General features: G+C 47.2%; 1 protein-coding gene across 5 annotated transcripts in view; it reads right to left on the bottom strand.

Annotated features, from left to right (window-relative positions):
• XPNPEP1 (X-prolyl aminopeptidase 1) overlaps positions 1–21,611 on the bottom strand; it is a 384,359-nt gene that overhangs the window by 250,606 nt on the left and 112,142 nt on the right. The window lies entirely within an intron of this gene.

Raw genomic sequence — 21,611 nt, 5'->3', positions numbered from 1 at the left:
GAACTAGTTTTGACTTTCGAAACGAGAGCGGTCAGAGCCAAAGAGGTGGAATCTCAGCTTGGTGCAGAACCGCGAGTATTACTCTGTGCGGGAAAGGATTGCCCACCAAACAAGAGGAGCAAGCGCAGCCCTTTTAAAGCAGAGGAGATACGGGGTATTCTTGTGGCGTCTATGAAGATTACAAAATATGCTGTACCTCAGTGACAAACCAAAAGGGGGTTTTACAGGGAACACATTTTTGCTTCGTATTTTCGTCTACCAAACAAGTAGCCGAGTTCCAAGATGGCTGCCAACACTTCCTGGTTGAAATGCTGGCAGCAAATCAGATTTCAGCACGGGGACTGTCAGATCCTCGGAGGATCCACAAATCTATACATACACACATTTGGTTTTCTTTTAATATCTTGGAAACTACTGAAAGGATTTTAACCAAATAACAAAAAGCACTTTTTCTGGACCAAGAGCTACCTATCAAACAAAGTTGGTGTAATTCAGTCCAGCGGTCCGATCTGTAGTCGTGTTCAAAATCTCTATGGGTATCATGGAAAACACACTTTTTTACACCGCCCCCTTTTCTCGGCCCCCGCTTGACAGATCATCCCAAAGCTATCCATGAACAACAAGACCCAACTTGACAATTTTGGGGGGAAAATTTCATGAAGATTTGTCAAATGGTGCAAAGGATATAAGCAAGTCAAAAAACACTTTGTCTATGGAAAATTGGTCTTAATTATAACTACAGTAGGAGATATATATATGGTGACTTTGACAAAGACCGTGAAGTTGAAACGTGTCAGTCAATAAACATTTTTTCTCTACCTGTAACCTGAGTGCGACTCTTACCTTGCTGTTGAGAGACAGGAGGGCTTCTTCACATATATATATTTTACCATGAAAAACAGCATGGATACAACATATTGTAAAGGTCAACGTCCTGTATTACATGCCTAGTAAAATCATTCATGGTATATGTAGGCTTGGCAACAACTGATATTCACCAACTTGTATCCTGTGTAGAACAATGGGGTGATGCCCTGCAGGTGTTGTCATTCTCAAGTGCTCTGACAGGAAGCAGTGATTTAACGGCTGGAGATTGAGAATTGGATGCAAGGTACCGTCTTGTTTTTTGGAGATAAGAAACTACAGGGAAAACGCTCCTGTTGGTGTTGGGGTAGATGTTCGATGGCAAATTTGTGGCAAGTGCCCGTAGGTTCTTCTGCAATATCTGCTGCTGTGGTTATATGTTTGGTGGTGTAGACCTCCAAACAGTACCCGTGCTGGATAGTGGACATGATCCACTTATTAGGGGTCATTTTCTCCCACTGTGGAAGGATAACCTAATTCTCCCCTTGAAAGGTGTGGTGTGATCAAGAAAATAGGGATGGTAAGTCACTGTCTCCACCCTTGTCTTGCCCATTGCCACCATAGCCAGCTCAACCATAGGACTTGGAGGTATGACCCTTCAGAAATGAGTGCTGCTCATGGAAACCTCCTTGTTATTTTGAAGACTCCACCTCTAACATACTATTTTCAAAAAACAAGTTTTTAGAGACCGTGTTTAGAGAGCACTCAGAGGTTTTGCACTGTCAGTATCTTCTTTAATCTTCATTAGTATGTTGCCTCCCTGATGTCCAAAGAGGTTCCATATCAAAAAGGACATTGATGAGGGGCTCTTGAACCTCTGGAGAGAAGCCCAAGACTCTCACACCCTGAGCCATGCATGACGGTGGTGAATAGTAGTAATATTGACCTGCCTGGAGGATGTGTCTGCTTTGCCCAGGGAGCACCAGATAAGAGTTTGCCTTTTTAGGTCTCGCACCTAGCGTTGCAGTGCGCAATGCTGCTCGCGCAGCGTGAGTCCTCATGTAGGGGCTTCAGAAAGCTGACCACACGCTTGTGCGTGCGCTTTTGTTTTTGTCGGCTGCAATTGGCTTTCGCGGGAGTTTAAAAAAAAAAAAAAAATGCAGCACGCAATTGGGCAAAGGCGCATGTCCCGCCTTTGCTCCGCCCACTTCCCAATGGTGTCTGTTACGCGCAGCAGCACGTTCGCTTTGCTGCCGCGCTCGCTCGCCCTGCGCCAATGGCTATTTGTGTGTTTACATAGTATGTTTATTTTTTATGTATTGTGGTCATACATACTTTATGCCTGGTTTCGCTTTCACTGTTATTTTCAGGCACTGTTGGTTAATGGCCGCATTTGTTTGTTTATGTATTGTGGACATACATACTTTATCAGCGCGGCGCCAGTTATGCTTTCATTGTTGTCTCTTTCTCTTTTCCTCCACCCCACTCTCTGTGCTCTCAGTCCCCCCTCTCTTCTACCACTCCCTCCTCCCTCCCAGTCAGTCACCAGGCTTCAGCTTCTACACCATTTGCTAACCTGCAGGTATTTCTATTGAGGTTACCAGCGCTAGTGTGAGACAGCCAACCCTACTGAAACGCTTTTGTGTCGCAGCGAAGTCTATGTAGACTCACAGGATGGAGTTTCAAGTTAACGGGCAATTGTAATGTCTATGGTCTCAGGGACAGCCCGTGGCGCCACATTAAGCAAGGCGCATCATACAGGTAATGCCCAAAACTCCAGCATAGAGCACAGGCAGTAAAACGTTTATCTGCATTGAGCTTTAAAATATGACGCACTGTTTTTCGTCTATTTTCGCGTTGATTGAAATTGCTGGGACTAAAGCATTGATGCCCCATTGAGTTGTAAAATTAGGTGTTTTTATGTTCATGGACTGGGGTTACTCTTTTATGCTTCATAGTAAAATAATACGGTGGGTATCATTAAAACCTAGACTAGTGTCAAAGAATGAGGAGGGCCCCTCTTTTTCTGGAGGGTGTGGGGAGGCTAAACTTATTGTCTAGCGTCTACTACCCATTACGAGGCACTGAAGTGCATGCACTGCAGGTTGTAGGGTACTTCTTGGAAGCCTTATGTTTGTGACTGAACACGTGTGAAGATGTTGGTGGTAGTGACATGCTTGTTTAACTTGAGGCGCGCGCGCGCTCCAGACAGCCCCGACGCACAGTTACACCGATACACGGGCTTATAGTCCACAACTCCTGCACAGTACCTCTGTGTCCACCAGGGTATTCATGGTGTGCGACACCGATGCGCACTCCTTACACACACAAGAGGCAGTAGGAGTCCAGCGCCGGCTAGCCGACCCACTGGACCCACCAGATGACTGATGGTCTACTGCAACAAAGCACCCTTAAAAAACCGACCCACGGGCAGTGGGCATTGAAAACCCCCCAATCCCCTATGTGCACATCATGGTGACCACAGTGTGTGTCATCTTGGCACCCCAATGCTCTCGCCAGTCCTTAGCTGGTGGTAACTGTGCCCACCAGAGCTTGCCATCCCTGCGTGCTCACTGTTCCCAACACTGAAGCCCAGTAAATGGTATGTTACCACCTGTCCCCTTATCGCCACCCTCGCCTGGAGTGTGGTGTGCGTCTAGAGTCGAGGAGCCAGAGGGTTAATGCACGGGGGTGGCCAGTCTGCTATTTGAACAGTTTGTACACCCTGGACATGTCGTGGTTATTTAGCAAGGTGCTTGTGTTGTTTATTGCATTTTGTGTGTTCCCGAGTCGGCTCTTATTAAGGAGCGGTAGTTGGTCCTATGGAACAACGTCTTTCTGACAGAATTGTGCAGGAGTGCAATAGATTGGCCGTGGCGCACACTGACCCTCCTGTGTCATCCGGCGAGTGCCCTGGAGAGGGCCCCCCACCGTCCAAGAAACAGTGCCCGGAAGGGGTGGACATGGATGCCTTTGCGCGTCTTAAGACTGCGTTTCTGGCTAAAGCGTCGTCGGCCGTCCCAGCTCCCCCCCCTACAGCGGACGTCCCTCAGGATATTCCGGACCCTCCTTTCCCCGGGACGGATCATGATGACACCCAAGGGGACACGGAGGAGGAGGCGGGACCCTCGCGTACTTGGCGGAAGTCTTCTACTCCCTCTATTACCGCGCCGCCAGAGGAGGACTCTGACATGCTTAATCCGGACGAGATCATGCATCCCCGGTCTGAGGCCTGGGTTCCTGGCGACAAAGTAGTCAGATTCGCCTTGGGTCGACTCCGCAAGCCTCTTGAGCAGGAGGCTAAGGGTTGTTTACGAGCGGAGTGTCCGAGGCCTTCCCTGCCTGACAAGATTGCTTCCACGCCAGAGTTGGATCTGAAAATGGCAACATTTCTAGCCAAGTACGCGAAGGACCCTAGGAAGGGTATAGATAGATCCTGGCAGTCCTGTCAGGACAAGCTCCTCGACGCTATCGGACCAATGATTAAGATATTAGACATGGCAGAGGAAGCCAAGGTGTCAGGGTCTCCCATTTCCCCAGAAGTCCTTTCAAATTGGGCCCAGAGGCAGAAGCAGTGGCCCAGGGGGGCCTGTTCCGGTAATTTTTTTATTAAGTAATTAGGTAAATTTGTTTCCACATTTACTTCACTGGACAAGGCCCAGTCCAGCATTAAGAGAGTTTTCAATCAGCGGGTTTTCCGAGGGGCCGGTCGAGGCAGGGGCCGCTCGTCCGGCCACGGTTTCCAGCTGAATTCCTCAAGGGAACAAGGCTCTGGTCGCCAACAGTATAACTCAACCGCGAATTACACAAACTTCTACCCAACGCGAGGACAGCGTTTCAGAGGCCGCGGAGGGTTCAAGTCCAATTCCGGCGGAAGCAATTCCAGCGGTAAGTGTTCTTCCAGCATCGCAAGTTCACATTGGGGGTCGACTAGCGACCTTTCGAAGTGCGTGGGCGGCCATAACCTCAGATGCATGGGTACTTCAGACCGTTCATGGCTTTCATATAGTTTTACAGAAGCCCTCGGCAAGAGGCTCAGCCTCGACCACTGACATTCACTTTCCCAGAGGCACAGTTGATCGACGAGGAGGTCTCTGGGTTGCTCCGCAAAAGGAGCCATTTGCCAATCAACTTTGCACCCTCAAGGTTTTCTCAGCAATATTTTTCTGGTAGACAAAGCCGACAGGGGTCGGCGGCCGATTATCAACCTCAAAGAATTCAACGGTTGGTTGGTATATCGCCATTTCAAGATGGAGGGAATCCATCTTCTCCGCAACGTCCTGCTGCCATCCGATTGGATGACACGCTTGGACTTGAAGGATGCCTACCTGGTGATTCCCATCAATCCTCCCCATCGACGATTCCTTCAGTTTTGTTGGAGAGATCTGGTATACGAATTCACCACCCTTCCATTCGGTCTTTCCTCAGCTCCTTGGTGCTTCACCAAGGTGCTTCACCCTGCGGTGGAGTTCCTCCGAGCACAGGGCATTCGCATGATCGTGTATTTAGACGATCTTCTTCTTATGGCACAATGTCCTCAGATACTATCGAGACAGCTCCACCAGACTGTGACCCTTTTGCAGAGCCTAGGTTTTATCATCAATGAAGCCAAGTCGGTTCTCAGACCTTCGCAATATGTAAAGTTTCTCGGGTTCGTAGTGGACTCCGTCCATGCAACATTTAGCCTTCCGTCAAGGAAAATGGCGAAAATTCACCACGAATTACGGCAGACAGTTTCGAGGCCTTTCACCTCTTTGCGACACCTGGCCAGACTAGTGGGTCTCCCGTCATCATCGATTCAAGTGATCTTTCCGGGCCCCCTACATTATCATTCCCTCCAACGCCTCAAGGCGTACTATTTGAGGAGAGGTCGGTCGTACGATCACTCGGTTCCCCTCTCGGCAAAGGCAGAGATTGCATGGTGGTTGTCCCATATGGAGGCATGGAACGGGTGCGCGATATTCGGCTCGGTTCCAGACCTCGTCATAGAATCCGACGCCAGCAGGTCAGGCTGGGGCGCTCGGTGCGGGGATTTTTCCACCGGAGGGGTTTGGTCCTCGGACGAGCAAGACCTTCATATCAACTGCTTGGAGCTTCTAGCGGGCTCTTTTGCGGTACGATGTTGGAGCAAGGACAGGGTGCAATTCTGCATCCTTTTGAAGATGGACAACATCTCCGCAGTACGGTATGTAAATCAATTTGGGGGGGGTCCCCGATCCAGAGCGTTGGCGAATTTGGCGAAAGACTTTTGGCGGTTCTGCCTGGATCATCATCATATCTCGGTTACGGCGGAATATCTTCCGGGCCAGAGCAATCAGGTGGCGGACTGGCACTCGAGACATCTATAAGATTCCAGCCTTTGGAAGCTGGACTCCCAAATCTCCCAGTGGTTGAACACTCTTTGGGGTCCCTTCTCGGCAGACCTCTTTGCTTCTCGGCTAGACCATCAGGTACCTCGGTTCTTCAGTTGGAGACCGGATCCATTGGCTCTGGCCACGGACGCCTTCCTTCAGGATTGGAGCGTGGAACAGGGCTATGTGTTTCCACCTTATTCTATGATAATGAGGACGGCGGCTCAGATCCGCAGGCAGAAGGCGGAGGTAACCTTGGTGACACCTTTTTGTCGATCTCAAGTTTGGTTTCCAGTTCTTCTGGAACTTTCCTGGGATTTTCCAATCCTACTCCCCCTGTGTCCTCACCTGCTTCTGAACTCGGACGGAGTTCATCACCTAGTCACACAGGGGACGCTCCACCTTATGGCGTGGCGACTTTACGGCACCGTTGGGCGCTGCTGGGCTTTTTGGGACACGCGGAGACCCTCTTGTCAAAGGCTTGGGCAGACAGCACCACAAAACGTTACCGACCCGCCTGGACGAGATGGGTTCGTCGGTGTCTTCGAGGGAACCTGGATCCCGTGGTCGCAGGTATTGTTCCCATCCTGAATTTCTGATCAGGCTTGGCGTCAGAAGGATTGGCGTATCGTTCAATAAATGCGATCAGGTCGGCAATTTCGGCGGGTCATGTCCCGCTAGACGGATATCCAGTTAGGGAGCATCCGTTGGTCTGCAGACTTTTGCGTGGTATCCGGTTGTCGTTGCCTCTGGAGCCTTGTTATTCTGTCCTGTGGGACGTCAATCTTGTGTTGAATCGGTTTCTTTCTTGGCAGTCGAATAAGTATCTTTTTTTGAAGGAACTGTCTTCTAAACTCGCTATGCTTCTGTGCTTGATCTCCTGCAGGAGAGTTTCAGACGTCCGGGATTTGGATATCTCGGCACAGGCTTTTTCTCCCAAAGGGGTTGTTTTCACGATCGTCCGGAGCACTAAGTCTCATTCCCGATCGGTTTCGTACCCGGATTTTAGAGACACCCCGAAACTGTGTGTGGTGGATTGTTTGAAGGCGTATGCGGCATTAACGCTAGAACTCCATCCTCCGGGCGAACAACAACTTTTGATAGCTCTCAAAAAGCCACACAAAGCTGTCTCTTCTCCCACCATAGCTAGGTGTGTGCGTTGGGTCATGCAAGAAGCTGGTATTGATGATACGAAGCAGTTTGGCGCCCATTCAGCTAGAGGCGCCATGGCCGCAAAAGCTTTCGCGCTGGGAGCGCGTTTGGAAGACATGATGCGTGCAGCTGATTGGTCTTCGGACTCCACTTTTAAAAGGTTCTATTTTAAACCAGTGCTGGATGTGGCGCAGTTGGCACTAAGTAAGCTTTGAAATAGCATAATCCGAAGCCTCCGGTCCTGCCATAGAATTGGAATTTGCCTAGCATCGGGACGGTAAGTTCCAATTCTATTAAGGACACGGAGGCAAGGATTATCCCTCCCGCAGCACAGTGGTGCGAACCCTCCTGTATGGCAGTAAGTAATCGGTTTACCCGTTAATTGTGGTACTGGTGAAGTGGTTACCTTTTTTTTGGTCAAATTATTGTAGAATGTCCGCATTGTGCATTTCATGCGTCGTTGGGAGTTTTTCCTCGACCTTACGTTGTTTTTTCTTTCCAGGAAACGATGGTTCAAAACAGGACCCGTGATGAGATGGCGTGACTTACGCGAAGAAAGAGGAAGTGAGGAGACAAACATGGGACTATGTACCTAAGACGATGGCAACAGATGAAGGACCATGTATTTGGATTCCTCCCTGGTTGTAGGAAGTTGTAGTTTTTTGTAATGTTATTGATTCTTTTGAAGATCTTTCTGGCTGCTACGAGTATCTGTAGTAATAAAGCGAAGAGAGATACAAGCATAATCCTCGCCATCATGTCCTTAAGAGAAATGGAACTTACCGTCACAATGCTAGGCAAATTCCGATTGCATAGCAGTACTCCTCCTCAGCGGCGATTACCAGTGCCTGTTGCAGTAGTTTGAAATAGTGTTTTAAGTACAGCTTGGCCCACACTAGCTTGTTGTTTTGCCTGCACAGCTACACAATAGTGTTTTGTGAATGTGTGCGGTGTAGACCATGTAAGCTTCTTTGCAGATGTCATCTAAGGGAATGTTCCCTAAAAATACCATTGAAGCCCCTATCTTTCGGGTAGAGGGGGCTTTAGGGGGAATAGATAATGTACATTTTGCTTTGTGATAGCAAATTTGTATACATTTGACAGTCCCCCTTGCAATCCCAGATTTTGATATGGGATTGCGTTTATGTGGTGGTGAGAAGGATACAAAAAGTTATTTTGCGAAGAGGTTTTGTTCTGTCAATATAATAAAGGAGTGCTCTTTTTACGTCTAGAGTATGAAGAGCTCTTTCTGCTTTCTGTTTGTGGTTGCGAGAAGAATATTGGCAACTCAACAGACTGATTGAGATGAAAAGGAGAGATAACTTTAGGAAGGAATTTGGGATTTGTCCTGAGAACCACTTTGTTATGATGGACTTGTAAAAGTGGTTCTTGAATAGTTAGTGCTTGTAGCTCGCTGACTCTAGGAGAAGTAATGGCCACAAGGAAAGCGACTTTCCAGGTAAGAAACTGTAGCTCGCATTAATGCAGAGGTTCGAATGGAGGGCCCATTAGTCTTGTGAGGACAATGTTTAAATTCCACACTGGTGAGGGTGGTACCCTAGGAGGAATGATTCTTTTGAGGCCTTCCATAAATGCTTTAATGGCAGGTACCCTGAATAATGACAAGTGTTGTCTATTTTGTAAGTAAGCTGCTATGGCAGCGAGGTGTAACCTAATAGATGTGTATGCTAGATTACACCTTTGAAGATGTATTAGGTAACATATGATGTGCTGAATTGATGCTGTTATTACAGTATATTACAAATCTTTTCCACTTGGCTGCATAGCAGGCTCTAGTGGTGGGGCGTCTAGCCTCTTTGATAACATTCATACAGTCAGGGGGTAGGTTAAGGGAACCAAATTCTAAGACTTCAGGAGCCAGATCGCTAGGTTAAGCTGTGCTGGGTCCGGGTGTCTGATCTCTCCACGGTTCTGTGTTAAGAGGCGTGGTGAGAGGTGTAGTTTGTGGTGTGGGACTACTGATAGTTCCAGCATTGTTGTGTACCATGGTTGTCTGGCCCATGTTTGAGCAACTAGGATGAGTGTCAGTGAGTGTTGCTGCATTTTGCGCACCACCAATGGAATGATTGGGAGAGGCGGAAAAGCGTACGCAAATTTGCCTGACCAATTCATCCATATCGCCTTGCCTTTGGACAATGGGTGTGGATATCTGGCGGCGAAGCTTGGGCATTTTGTGTTGTAATGTGTGGCGAAGAGATCTATCTCTGGCTGCCCCCACATTTGGAAAAACGGTTGAAGAACTTGTGGATTAAGTTCCCACTCGTGAATCTGTTGTGTCTAACGACTTAACAGATCCGCTATGCTGTTTTGGACTCCTGGAACGTGTTGGGCTAGGAGAAAAATGTTTTGAGGAATAGCCCACCTCCATATGCTCTGCGCTAATTGAGAGAGTTGTAGGGAGTGTGTCCTGCCTTGTTTTTGTATATAGTACATTGCTGTCATTGTCGGTGCGGACTAGGACAGCTTTGTCTGATATCGGTTTCTGGAATGATTTTAATGCCATAAATATTGCTAGTAACTCCAGGTGATTGATGCGGAGTAATTTTTGCTGAGGTGTCCCTTTGCCTTGCATGGTATGATGCAATAGATGAGCTCCCCAGCTGGTGAGCGATGCGTCTGCTGTTAGTACAATCTGTGGAACCGGCTCTATGAACGGTCACCCTTTGGAAAGGTTTTGTGTGTTCCACCACTGCAGAGAGCGATGCGTGCGGCCGTCCACCGACACCAGATCTGTCAGCTGACCTTGAGCCTGGTTCCACTGACGTGCTAAGCATTCCTTTAGGGGACGTATGTGGAGTCTGGAATGAGGTACTATGAATATGCAAGAGGCCATCATCCCTATGAGCTGCATGAACACTCGAGCTGGAAGCGAGTGTTGTGGTTTGAATTTTCTAATGAGACTTTGTATGCTTGCTATCCTGGGTGGACTGGGATATGCTAGGCCTTTTGAGGTGTTTATTGTGGCACCGAGATACTGTTGGATGTGGGACGGTTGTAGGTGAGACTTTGTGAGGTTTATCGTAAATCCTAAGTCGTGAAGTTGTTGGATTGTGGCAGGTGTGTGATTTACACACTGGCTGTATGATTTGGCTTTTATGAGCCAATCGTCCAAGTATGGGAAGACGTGAATTTGTGGTCTTCTTAGGTAAGCTGCAACTACTGCTAGACATTTTGTGAAGACTCTGGATGCTGTGGTGACTCCGAATGGGAGAACCTTGAATTGGTAATGCTGACCGTCCACTACAAATCACAGATATTTCCTGTGAGCGGGGTGAATGAGAATATGGAAGTAGGCGTCCTTGAGATCTACGGTGGAAAGGAAATCGCCTTGTGTGAGCAGAGGAAGGACCTGTTGAAGTGTGACCATGTGAAAATGGTCTGACTGTATGTAAAGGTTTAGGGGTCTGAGGTCCAGGATGGGTCTTAGGGTTCTGTCCTTCTTTGGAATGAGGAAGTACAGGGAGTAAACTCCCGTGTTTTGCTGATGCAGGGGAACTGGTTCTATTGCATGTTTTTGTAGGAGGGAAAGCACTTCTTGCTTTAGCAGCGATAAATGTTCTGTTGACATTGGGCGCTGTCTGGGTGGTATGTTTGGGGGAGTAGAGGTGAGTTCTAGACAATAACCGGATTGAATGATTTGTCTCACCCACCTGTCAGTAGTGATGTTGTTCCAGACAGGTAGGAATTGTAGCAGTCTTCCCCTGACTGGAGTGAAATGGTTCGGGGGGGAAGTGGAGGGAAGTCACTGGGTGGGGGTGGAGGCTGAACGAGTATTGTTAGTTTTGCCTCTGCCTTTGTTGTTATTGCCTCTGTAGCCTCCTCTGTGATAGCCTCTGGTAAAGGCTGTTTGGGTGGGACTTTTGTAGGAAGTGGAGGGGTTGTCAAAGGAATAACCTCTAGAGGTGCCTTTATAAGAGGAGCGACGAAAAGAACGTCTGGAAGCTTGCGATTGCAAGGCTCCCATGGATTTGGCGGTGTCGGTATCTATTTTCATCTTTTCTAAAGATGAATCTACAGTAGGGCCAAATAAATGTTCCTGATCAAACGGTTGGTTGAGTATGGTAGTTTGTACTTCTGGTTTAAACCCTGAAATGCGTAGCCATGCATGTCCACGTAAAAGGACACTTGTGTTAATGGCTCGGGAGGCGGTGTCTGCCACATATAGAGCACAACGAATGGAGGTATTGGTTATAAGTTTATCCTCCTGAATGAAGTCATTGGCTTTTGTCTTGTACTTATCTGAAAGGTGTTGTAATAGGGTCTCTAGCTTGTTATAGTGTGCCCTATCATATCTAGCCAGCAAGGCTTGTGTGTTTGCAATTCGCCATATGTTGGCTGCTTGTGACGCTGTCCTTTTGCCAGAGGCATCCAACAGTTTTGACTCCTTATCAGGAGGTGGAGCATCGCCTGATGTTTGGGAGTTAGCCCTTTTTCTGGCGTTGGAGACCACTAAGGAATCCAATGGGATCTGTCCTTTGATATAAACAGGGTTAGCTGGGGCTGATTTATGTTTCTTTTCTATTCTGGGGTTAATAACCCTAGTCCTTACAGGATTTTTGAACACCTCAGGTGCCTGTTTAATTACCCCCTTTAACATAGGGAGAACGGAAGTGGATCTTTGAGATGTGTCAAATGTGTCCATTACAAAATCTTCTTCTATAGGGTCTGTGTGTAGATTTACCCCGTGGTATTGTGCAGCCCTGTGTAAGAGCTGAGTGAACCCTATAGTGTCTTCTGGAGGGGAAGGTCTAGAAGGATATATATCTTCCTGTGGTACATCAGGGACATCTGGTGTGCCATAGTTGTCCCATGGGTCTCCTGGGGAACCAGGATGACTAGGTTCCTCTAAAGGTTCATTGTCTCCTCCGTCCCCTCCGTCCTCAGAGGTATCATCATCATCGTCCTGTGGTGGAGGAGATGGTGAGGGAAGTGGAGATGGGGTAGGAGAGTCGTGTGGAGGGGGAGGCGGAGAAGGAATTCTCAGAGGAGATGTGGCAATGTCTCTCTTCTTTGGTGGTAAGTGAGCCGGTACAGGTGTGTCCATTTTCCTTTTCCTGGAGCGGAGTGTGAGTTGACCTGTTTTGGGGTCTTTTAGAAGAGTTTTTTGGGGTTGGGTCAGGTAGGAAAAAGCTCTTCCTGTGGAGGTTGTTCTTTCGGTGCCGATTTTTTCGGTTCCGAATGTTTGCGTGGCACTGGTTCTGGAGCATGTTTATGATCCTTAGGCTTGGGATCGAGAGGTTTTTTTGGTTCCGAAGGAGTCTTTGGAACCGATTGTTTGTTGGACTCAGAGGGTTTTTTCGGTTCCGAAGGTTGAGTGTCTGTGCTCTTCGGAAGCGTTTTTTTGGTCGGTTCCGATGGTTTTTTCGGTGTCGAGGGTTCGGTACTAGGAGGTTTCGGTGCCGAATGCGCCAATGTGGAACTAGTCGTCGGCACAGAAGGGGACAGCAGTTTTTTTTGGGTGCCGGGGACAGCATTTAGGCATGGACGACAGGCTGACTCGATCCCGAATGGCCTGAAGGCTTATTTGTCATGGGAAGTTTTGTCCCGGTGTGCACCTAGGCCCGAAGGTGAACATGTTACCGAAGCCTTTTTGGGGGTGGGTGGGGGGAGGGGGTTGACGTCAGTAGTCATGACCCACTGCTCTGGAGTGATGTCTTCGGTGTCGGAGTCGTCGGTTTCGGAGCCGCTGATGACGCCTTCTTCGACCCGCTCCTGCTCTGGTACATCGACGCCCTCTTGGAAGATGTCGTCCGGAATGGATGTTGAGGACTGAGCCATGTTTCTTCGAGCTCAACGATCCCGGATCGTTTTCTTGGAGCGGAAAGAGGCGCAAGCTGGACAGTCTCTGTCCTCGTGGTCCGGCGAAAGGCAGAGGTTACACACCTCATGTAGATCTGTGTGTGGAAATTTGGATCCACATTGAGGACACTTTTTAAAAGGAGTCCTTTCCATGAGCCAGATCTAATGGCGTAGGTAGGCCCGAGGGCCTGCGTCGACGACCGGAATCGGCGGTTTTGACTTAGTAGAGATGCGCGTTGAATGGGGAACGCGATCGAGACAATATCGGAGAAAGGGTAAAGGATTGCGCGTTAAAAGTTAGATCAGTAGCGGCACCGAACTGGAGCGAGATGAACACATCTGAGCCCAGTGGCGGAATAAAACTATCTGACGATGGAGTCGATGCCCATGCGCACTATTGTCCAAAGGAGGAGCCACCGATCCCGTGACTTCCAAAGACTTTCCAGGACAACAACAAAGTGCAAACATCCGGGCCCAACACCAGATGGCGATCTATGCATAAGTGTGTGATCTACAGCTCATATGCCTCGAACATATAGATTTTGTGCTGCTTACCACAAGGGATTTCAGGCAGCTCAATTATTGGAGATGACTCAGATCTGAGCGTTAAGGTCTAGTTAAGTGCTGATTTTGGTGTCTGCTTCACAATGGCCTATGGGGTGGAATTTGGCTTTGAGGGGGGCTAGTCTCAGAGGTCAACTCTGCACTGGCTTGAGTTGAGGCTCAGTAGCCCTGTCTCGAGACTTCCCTGGAGCCAAAAGAGGCTCTTGGTGTCCAGCACGCTGGGAAGCCGGAGGGTGGATCTTAAGGTTGGTGTTTCTTGTGGCCAGTCTCCTTCAGGAGCAGTGCTCTGTCTTTTGCCGAGAAGCATTTTGAGGTGGATTCCCTAGGAGGTCTACCCTCACTTGTTGGCTGAGAAATTGGGGATCTAGGTGTGGTCTTTGTCCTGGACCCTTGAACTGGTTGTGGAGTTAGTCTCTTACTCAATACAGGAGCCCTCTGATGTAAAAACTGTGGGTCTTTATACCTTCTGGGCTGGTGAAATGCTCTATGTGACAGTTTATTAATCGAAGGCTCCCTCAAGGCCCAAAGACAGGCGGTACTTAGGTGGAGTCTCGACTTTGCATCTCTTGATGAGCCTATCAGCACGGTCGCGATATAAAAAAAAAAAATGTTTTGTTTTTAAATACCAGGAAAGCCAAGCAAGCGGACTTCTTGTGCTTTGAGAATAGATATAGGCTGTAGACTCCATGGTGATCTGATTTGCTATTGCATCTTGGGCAAATTTGGAACACACACGAACACACACACACACACCAAACCCCCCCCCCCCCCCGGACCCCACACGCTCTGTAGCACAAGCTAGTACAGGTCCCCTTGGTTGCAAGCATGGGTCCCTCTGCAAGCTTCCCTACACTCCTCACGTCTCGACACCTCCGGTGGATGCTGATCTTTACGAACACACTCCTCTGCACACCATGATCATGCTGTATGTTAGGACGGTCCTTGTCCCAACCAAAGGTCACTTCCACCTTTTTCTGCCGCTCCCAGTACGGTCCTTACGATCTCATGGAAAGTGTGAGATTCTTTTTGTCCTTGGGATCTCGTGAGCAGGAGGCCAGATAACCGGACCTTGGAGAATACTTCAGGACCCAGGCCACGGCAGTTGGCACTTAGCTGCAAGCCAGCAATGTCAAGGAAAAATCTAGCAAGTGATCGTCCCCTTCCTGGAGCACGACCAGCCACAGGCCCTCACAAGTCTGAAGATAGTCTAGTTGAAGTCCCTCCTGCACTAAGGATCCAGAGTGTCGATGTCTCAGAGTCAAACCAGCATATTATAGTTCCAAATGCAAAAGCATCTCGAACTGCTGAGGCCAGAGCTCCAGTAGTTATACCCACGATGGCCTTTGAAGATGCAATCAGTTCAAGAGGCCACCTTTGAAATGCACAGGCCCTTTCTAAATGATGTCCTGTCTGGCATCCTAAGTCAGGAGGTTAGATCACGATCTTTAGCAAAGACCCTGCCCCTTGGAATGCGGGTGCTAATTCCACCCCCATGCGGGAGCTAATTCCACCCCCACGTAACCATCCAAGAAAGCCCATCAGAGTCATATACACAGGGCACAGTTTCCCTTGAGCCACAAGTCTGGGGTCTACAATCAAGAATGCACAGATGTAGCTGTTGCCTTAGCACCCAAATGTGTACTGGAGACAGGCCGACAGGCACACTTAGCTATGAGCATCGAAATACCCACTTTCCCAAAAGTGACATTTCCACCCACGTAATGTCTGATCGACTCGCATTACCGGAGAGCATTCGCCATTACAAACTCATTGATATCACCACGATACTGCTACTACTCTTCCCATAGGAAATACTGCTCAATAGCCTTACCCTACAGTCCCTCATGCTAATCCAATGCGACAGGCAGGCCCCGTCATACCGAACACACCACCCAGTGCCATTCACGACCCTTGCATGCAACGCACTCTCATACATGCCCTACCTCGTCCCAACACTGCACCCTGTCCCCAGGGAGAACTCCGATGGAGCAAGAGACATGGAGAACCTTGGCACATAGCTTTTTAAATAGCAAGTCAAGTAACAATAACCTGTGGCACAATCGAGGAGCTACCTCCGTGGATGCACAACCAGTGCTGCAGGCCCACAGAGGAGCATTCGAGATACATGCCCTGGGTATATGTCTTACCCCTTGAAAAGGGACCTACAGCTAGCTTGAATCAGTCAATCATGTATATGACAAGCACAGCACTTTGGCACTGAATGGAAGTCAAACATGCTCAAAGTCTTAAGCCAGCAAAATAAGGTCCACACAGGAGGTCAGCAGCCAATAAGGTTAGAGGAGACCATGCCAAAAGATGCCAGGTCTAACAGGTATGATAAACAGTGCAAGGCTGAAGGTCCCTTCCTTGCACCACTCTCGGAATTGCCTCCAACCTAGGCTGGTTATCGCTCCAACCCGGTGTGACCTCTAGTGTGATAATCCCAGTGCAAAGCCCATCCCACTTTTGGTCAGGTAGCTGGATTTTTACAGTATCTCACCGTCAATTCTGTCTCATATTTAGAAAAAAAAACAGCACCTGCAGACACTAAAACCTCAACTAGCCTAAACAAATATGGTGATTAATGTGTCATTTTGATTTACATGTAGATAATATGCTCCTATTACTAAAGCAATAAAAACATGGCAGCTTCCAGAGTAAGCGTCCATGCTGTTATGGCAGCGTCCATAACAAAAACAATAAAAAATATGCCAGACTAGATAGGAGGCAGACATGATGCTAGCACTTCTGAGATTGGCTAACATTCTACAAAAAGAGATACAAGAATCTGTAAGCAGACTCATAATGAAAATAGGAGGGGTCTAAACAAGACTTGTTACAGTGTTCACAACACTGTTAGATCACCTCTGAGGCATGCCTGAGACCCGATTATCAAGACGCAGTAGGTAAGGCAGAAGAGACTTGATCGACAGTGAGTTTAGGCCCTTACCCATATATCAGATACAGAATGGCTTCCAATGTGATTTGGAAGTTGATTTTGCTCGTCTTTGCAGTCTTGGACATCTAGATGTCTGACATCTAAGTAATGGTGTTCAAGGATTTTAGATCATTATGGAGGGTTGCTAGGTGGCGCTTGAGGGTCAAATGAGACATGCTTGAGAGTCATACTAGTTTAATGTGCCAGTATTAATCTGCCCATGCTGGAGCTATCAACATCATTTTGCATTGTTCCTTATTCACCTTGCAGAAATCACTCTGGATCAGGGGAGACAACAGAAAAGTGAATGAAAAGACGTTAGACCAAATTCACCAGATTTCACTGATACCTTCAAATATAGTCCCACTCAGCAGGCAGCAGCCCTCCTGGACTATCCTCTAGTCCCTCTAGATACTTGCACATATTAGGAAGGCACAGTCTGAGAGAGAAGAGCTGACCACCTCAGGAGTATTGGGAACCTCTGTGCCTCCGTACAACCTCTTGAGCTCACACCAGTAAGAATTGCAGCCCAGCACCAAACTGTCGGGCACAATGGGTTCTGACAAACCTGCTCACTGGGAGAAGATCATCTTAAATAGAATAAACGTATTGTTTGGTTAAATCACATCTGGAAACGCAGAGCAACAAGGGGTGATGGGATTGTGTGCATACCTATGCAGTTTTCAATTGCAATTGTTTGTAAAATAAATGCATGCACTAGGGCCCAGGTGCAAAGGTTGCATGACACAAACATGAACATTCTTTACAAACGCAAAACAGGCCTGCGTTGTTTCTCCTTGGTAGGTGAACAATACACTTATTGTAGTTCGAATTGTGCAAGTTATTCCGAAATTATCTATTTTAAATAGCGGCAAACATGTTCTGTTTAGGCAATCTAGACTATTTAGTGACAAAGACGCATCACAAATCAGCAACAAACAGAGATTCAGAAAATCATAAGTAATGCCTGGAATGTAGTCCTTGTTCCTACCGTGCTGTTGGATACAAATTTAAAAATTTATATGAGCATATTAGCTCATTTAAACGATGTATGGGATCAACGTGAAGCTTCCATGAATGCTTTGTGGGTGACTGCAAAAAGGAAAGTATTATCCTACTCCTTCAGTCAGAACCAGTGCTGGAATTTGAAAAAATGTGCTTCGGGATCCCATAAATTGGGGGTCAACGTGTGGCAGAGGAAAGTGGGCGGAGTCACAAGGGAGGGAGCTTGAAAAGCAGAGAGAGACAGGCAATCTATACAGTTGTTTTAAAAAAAATCTCTTTCACCGAAATTAGCAACAAGGATATGGTGGCAGTAAATCTGTTCTGGCTCGCTCAATTGACCACAAAGAGGCCGTATTTTTAAATATCATTCATGGATAAGGCGCCTGCTGCACAGATCATTTTGCGTCCAGCAATTCTGAGGTGATTATAATAGCGCTAAGATGACTTTAGAGATTAACAAAGTTTTGGGAGAGTCCTAGGTTTATTTCCATTCACAGTTTTGACTCATAAAGTAGCTTCAAGGGTTAATGTGGCTGTTGCAAAGCACATTGTATAACATGTAGATCACAGATTTGTATTTTATTTAGATAGGTAAGCAGGACTACTGCTTTCGACACTGAGATCATTTTGTTATGTACGGTTCATACGTTTCAAGCCATGTAGCACAGTGATCTTTTTATTGGATTAAGGACCTGTATACAAAGTGTAGGTCATGGGTATAGAACCTTATTTTTTCTCAATCTATTGTTATTCTAAGATTACAAAGAAGGGTTCCTTTGGGAAGTAAACACATTCTTGTCAGTACCGACAACCACAGTCACTGTGTTATCTTTTATATCCTGAATCTGTGTTACTCCTGACCTTTCATTCTTAACATGTAATGTCCACAAGTATGGATAATGTGTGATTCTTACACGTTATAATGCCCATTGCCTTATGCAACATTTCCTGTATATTGATTTACACACTTGTATAACCTATAGTGACATTGGGATGCTTTTGAATAAACTGCAGGGTGTGATCATCTGTTTTAGTGATATTGTGCTAGTCTGAAAAGTTTACTCCCACAGAATAAATAAAGGTTTGACCGGCAGCCTAAATGTGTGAGGTTCACGTGTGTGCAATGTGGCCATAGAAATGCAACCTTCTGCATAGGTTTTGCTGTTTTTTTTTCCTAGGACGGCTTCCAGACCACCCCAGGAGAAGCCACATGCTTTCTATTTTGCATAAGGTGCTGAGTGGGCACTTCACGAAGAACCATCCCCTGAAGAGGAGAACTCTCTTGTGCTCCTGCGAGTATAAAGTCAGGCTCACGTCTGCCATGGAGCGTCTTTGATGAGAAGGATTAAAAAATGCCACATTAGGCATCTTTTAATCTTTGCGCAAAGGCAATAAATACACTTGTGGAATAGATCAACTACAAACAACTCATTAAGATGACACTTAAGAGAGATTTGTTTTGCTTTCTATGGAGAAGCTGGCATTGTGGTCAAATCCTTTTTCCTGGCCCAGAATATAGAAATCCAGGTACAATTCACTGTGTTAAAATAGATGAATTTAGGCCTCAGATGGCGTTCACGAGATATTAAAACTAAATCCCAAGACGTTTTGAGGTCATCGAAGACAACAGAGCACAGGCCTGTTCAGGACTCCCTCACACTCTATTTGGGGTAGGAAATTTGAGTTGTGGTGGCCTCTACTGGGAGTAAGAAACCTGGAGTATTCACCCGCTTGCCCGAAGTCTGGGTGTTTTCAATGATGTGAATGTGCTACTAACCAAACACTGTTCAGAGGCATTTGGCCATTTTAGTGATGTTTACTGATGATAACAAGTACTGGGCACCCCAACACCAGTGAATAATAACGCATGTGAATCTATGGAAGATCCAATGCTGGAGAAATACATGTGTTGCATGAACAACCACCACAATCTTTTTATAGTCTGCAAAGAGAGCATAGTCTGGGTTGGAAGCATATAGGTTAACAGCTTGACAAACCTCTCAGTGAGGACGTCAGAGGGGTTTGGGCGGCAATCTCAGAATTACATTTGTCTTCTGGATTCCAACCCTGAGGGTAGGGCTGTGCGGAGACTCTAGTGCTGATCATTAGTGCGAGAGGATCACCCTGGGACTCATTACAGCTCCGGATCATGAACTGGATTATATAGCACCCGCTCTTGCATGATCGCTTCCTGCGTAGCATACAGCACAAATTGTGCCCCCAACATCATGCAGGTCCCATGGGCGACTAGGCATCAGAATCAGAAAGTGACTGAACATGGAAATCAGGGACCAAATGCTTGTACATCATTTGTCTGTGAGCTACAAACGGCTAGTGTAGTCATCAGGGAGTTTGGAAGATTCTGACAGCTGGCAAGCTCTACTCCTTACTAGCCATTGTCTGCACATTCCTTTAGGAATTGGCTTAATCATTGCCAGTTATCCCTCGAAAGGTATACTGCAAAAAAAAAAAAAACAAGGTGATGGAAGGAATGCTTGAAATAATCCACTGGCAATAGCTCTGGGCATTCCAACCATCGTTTCTCACCCACTGTGCCATTCTAGACAGAGTGCTGCCTCATGCAAATCAGACTTGGTTCTGCTACAATAGAACAGTCCAGCCCGAACTGCCCCGCCAGGCACCTTCAGATGGGAACACAAGCAACCCCACACTGGTTTTGCCCTAATTGTGTATCATCAGTGAGATATAGCTTTGAGTCTTCTGGCACAGAGGGCATGGGACCCGTCTAGGCATACCTGTTTTACTTAGGACTTGTACTGTAAAACCAAAAAGATGATGGAAGGAATACTTGATTTAATCTCAGCCAAAGGTGACCACCTGGGCTGCATTCCAGGCCATCATTATTTACCCACTGTGCCATTCTAGACAGAAACCTGCTGTATGCAAATCAGTCTTAGCCCTGCTCCAATGGGAACAGTCCAGCCCGAAGTTTGTGTATTTGATGAACCGCCCTAATTGGCATGGTTATTCCCCAAAATATGACAAAAAGACAATGTTCTGGAATGCTTACCCCAGCCATTGCCAGTGGTTAGGCTTACTGCAAGCATTTCTCCTTCACCCTTTGTGTACGTGATTTACCGCCCAAAGTGGCAAGGGTACACCCAGACGTGGGTCCCATGGTCACTGCGCCTCTAGAAACAGGCTACACCTCACTGAAGAGCACCAATAAAGATGAAAGCAGCCTTTGGTTGCATGTGTTCCAGTTGAGGACCTTGCATGGCAATTCGGGCTGGACAGTTCGTGTTGGAGCAGGGTCAAGACTGATTTGCATTTGGTTCTGTCCAATTTGAGGTTGCATGGTCAGCAAAATAACAATGAGTTGGAATGCTATCCAGAGCGATTGGCTGTTAGACAAATTACAAGCATTCCTCCCATCACCCTTTGTGTGTTTGAGTTATCCTTCGAGGGCAGCAAGAATACAAGGCTCTGGGAATATATCTCGCACTTTAATGTTCAGCCAGGCAGAGAGTGAGTTATCTGAGCTGCTGTTGCAGAAGATACAAACTCAAGAAGACTCACACAGTGGGTAGCTCAATCACACCGTTGCTCTTATTCCAAAGGACTACAGAAGTAGAAGCCTCCTGGGGTGGAGCATTACAATGGACTATAACCCTTCGGTGACTTAACTCCGAGATGGCTACATTCCCACCCCCACCTTCTGATGTCCCCCTGCAAGACAAGCCCCTGTGCATATAGTGGTGCATTGTTGCTGCCAACAAAAAAAAAACGAGTACAATTGCCCTCCACTACATCACTGTATGGGAGAAATTGAAGCAGTCTACTCTACAATAAGCTTGTATTCATCCACCTGCGTCTTTCGCACAGACCTATCCACAAAGCGAAGGGGGAGGGAGGGAAAGTTGTGGCAGGCACAAAAGGTCACACCAGTAAGGCGTCCTGGAGGCAGAATCCATTTTCTTCCCTTTCAGGTCCAATTTCAAATTTGGTGCTTGTTT

Source organism: Triturus cristatus, chromosome 1_2 (genome assembly GCF_964204655.1).
Source record: "Triturus cristatus chromosome 1_2, aTriCri1.1, whole genome shotgun sequence".
Classification (NCBI taxonomy): Eukaryota; Metazoa; Chordata; class Amphibia; order Caudata; family Salamandridae; genus Triturus; species Triturus cristatus.
This window is presented reverse-complemented; position numbering and strand designations above follow the sequence as displayed.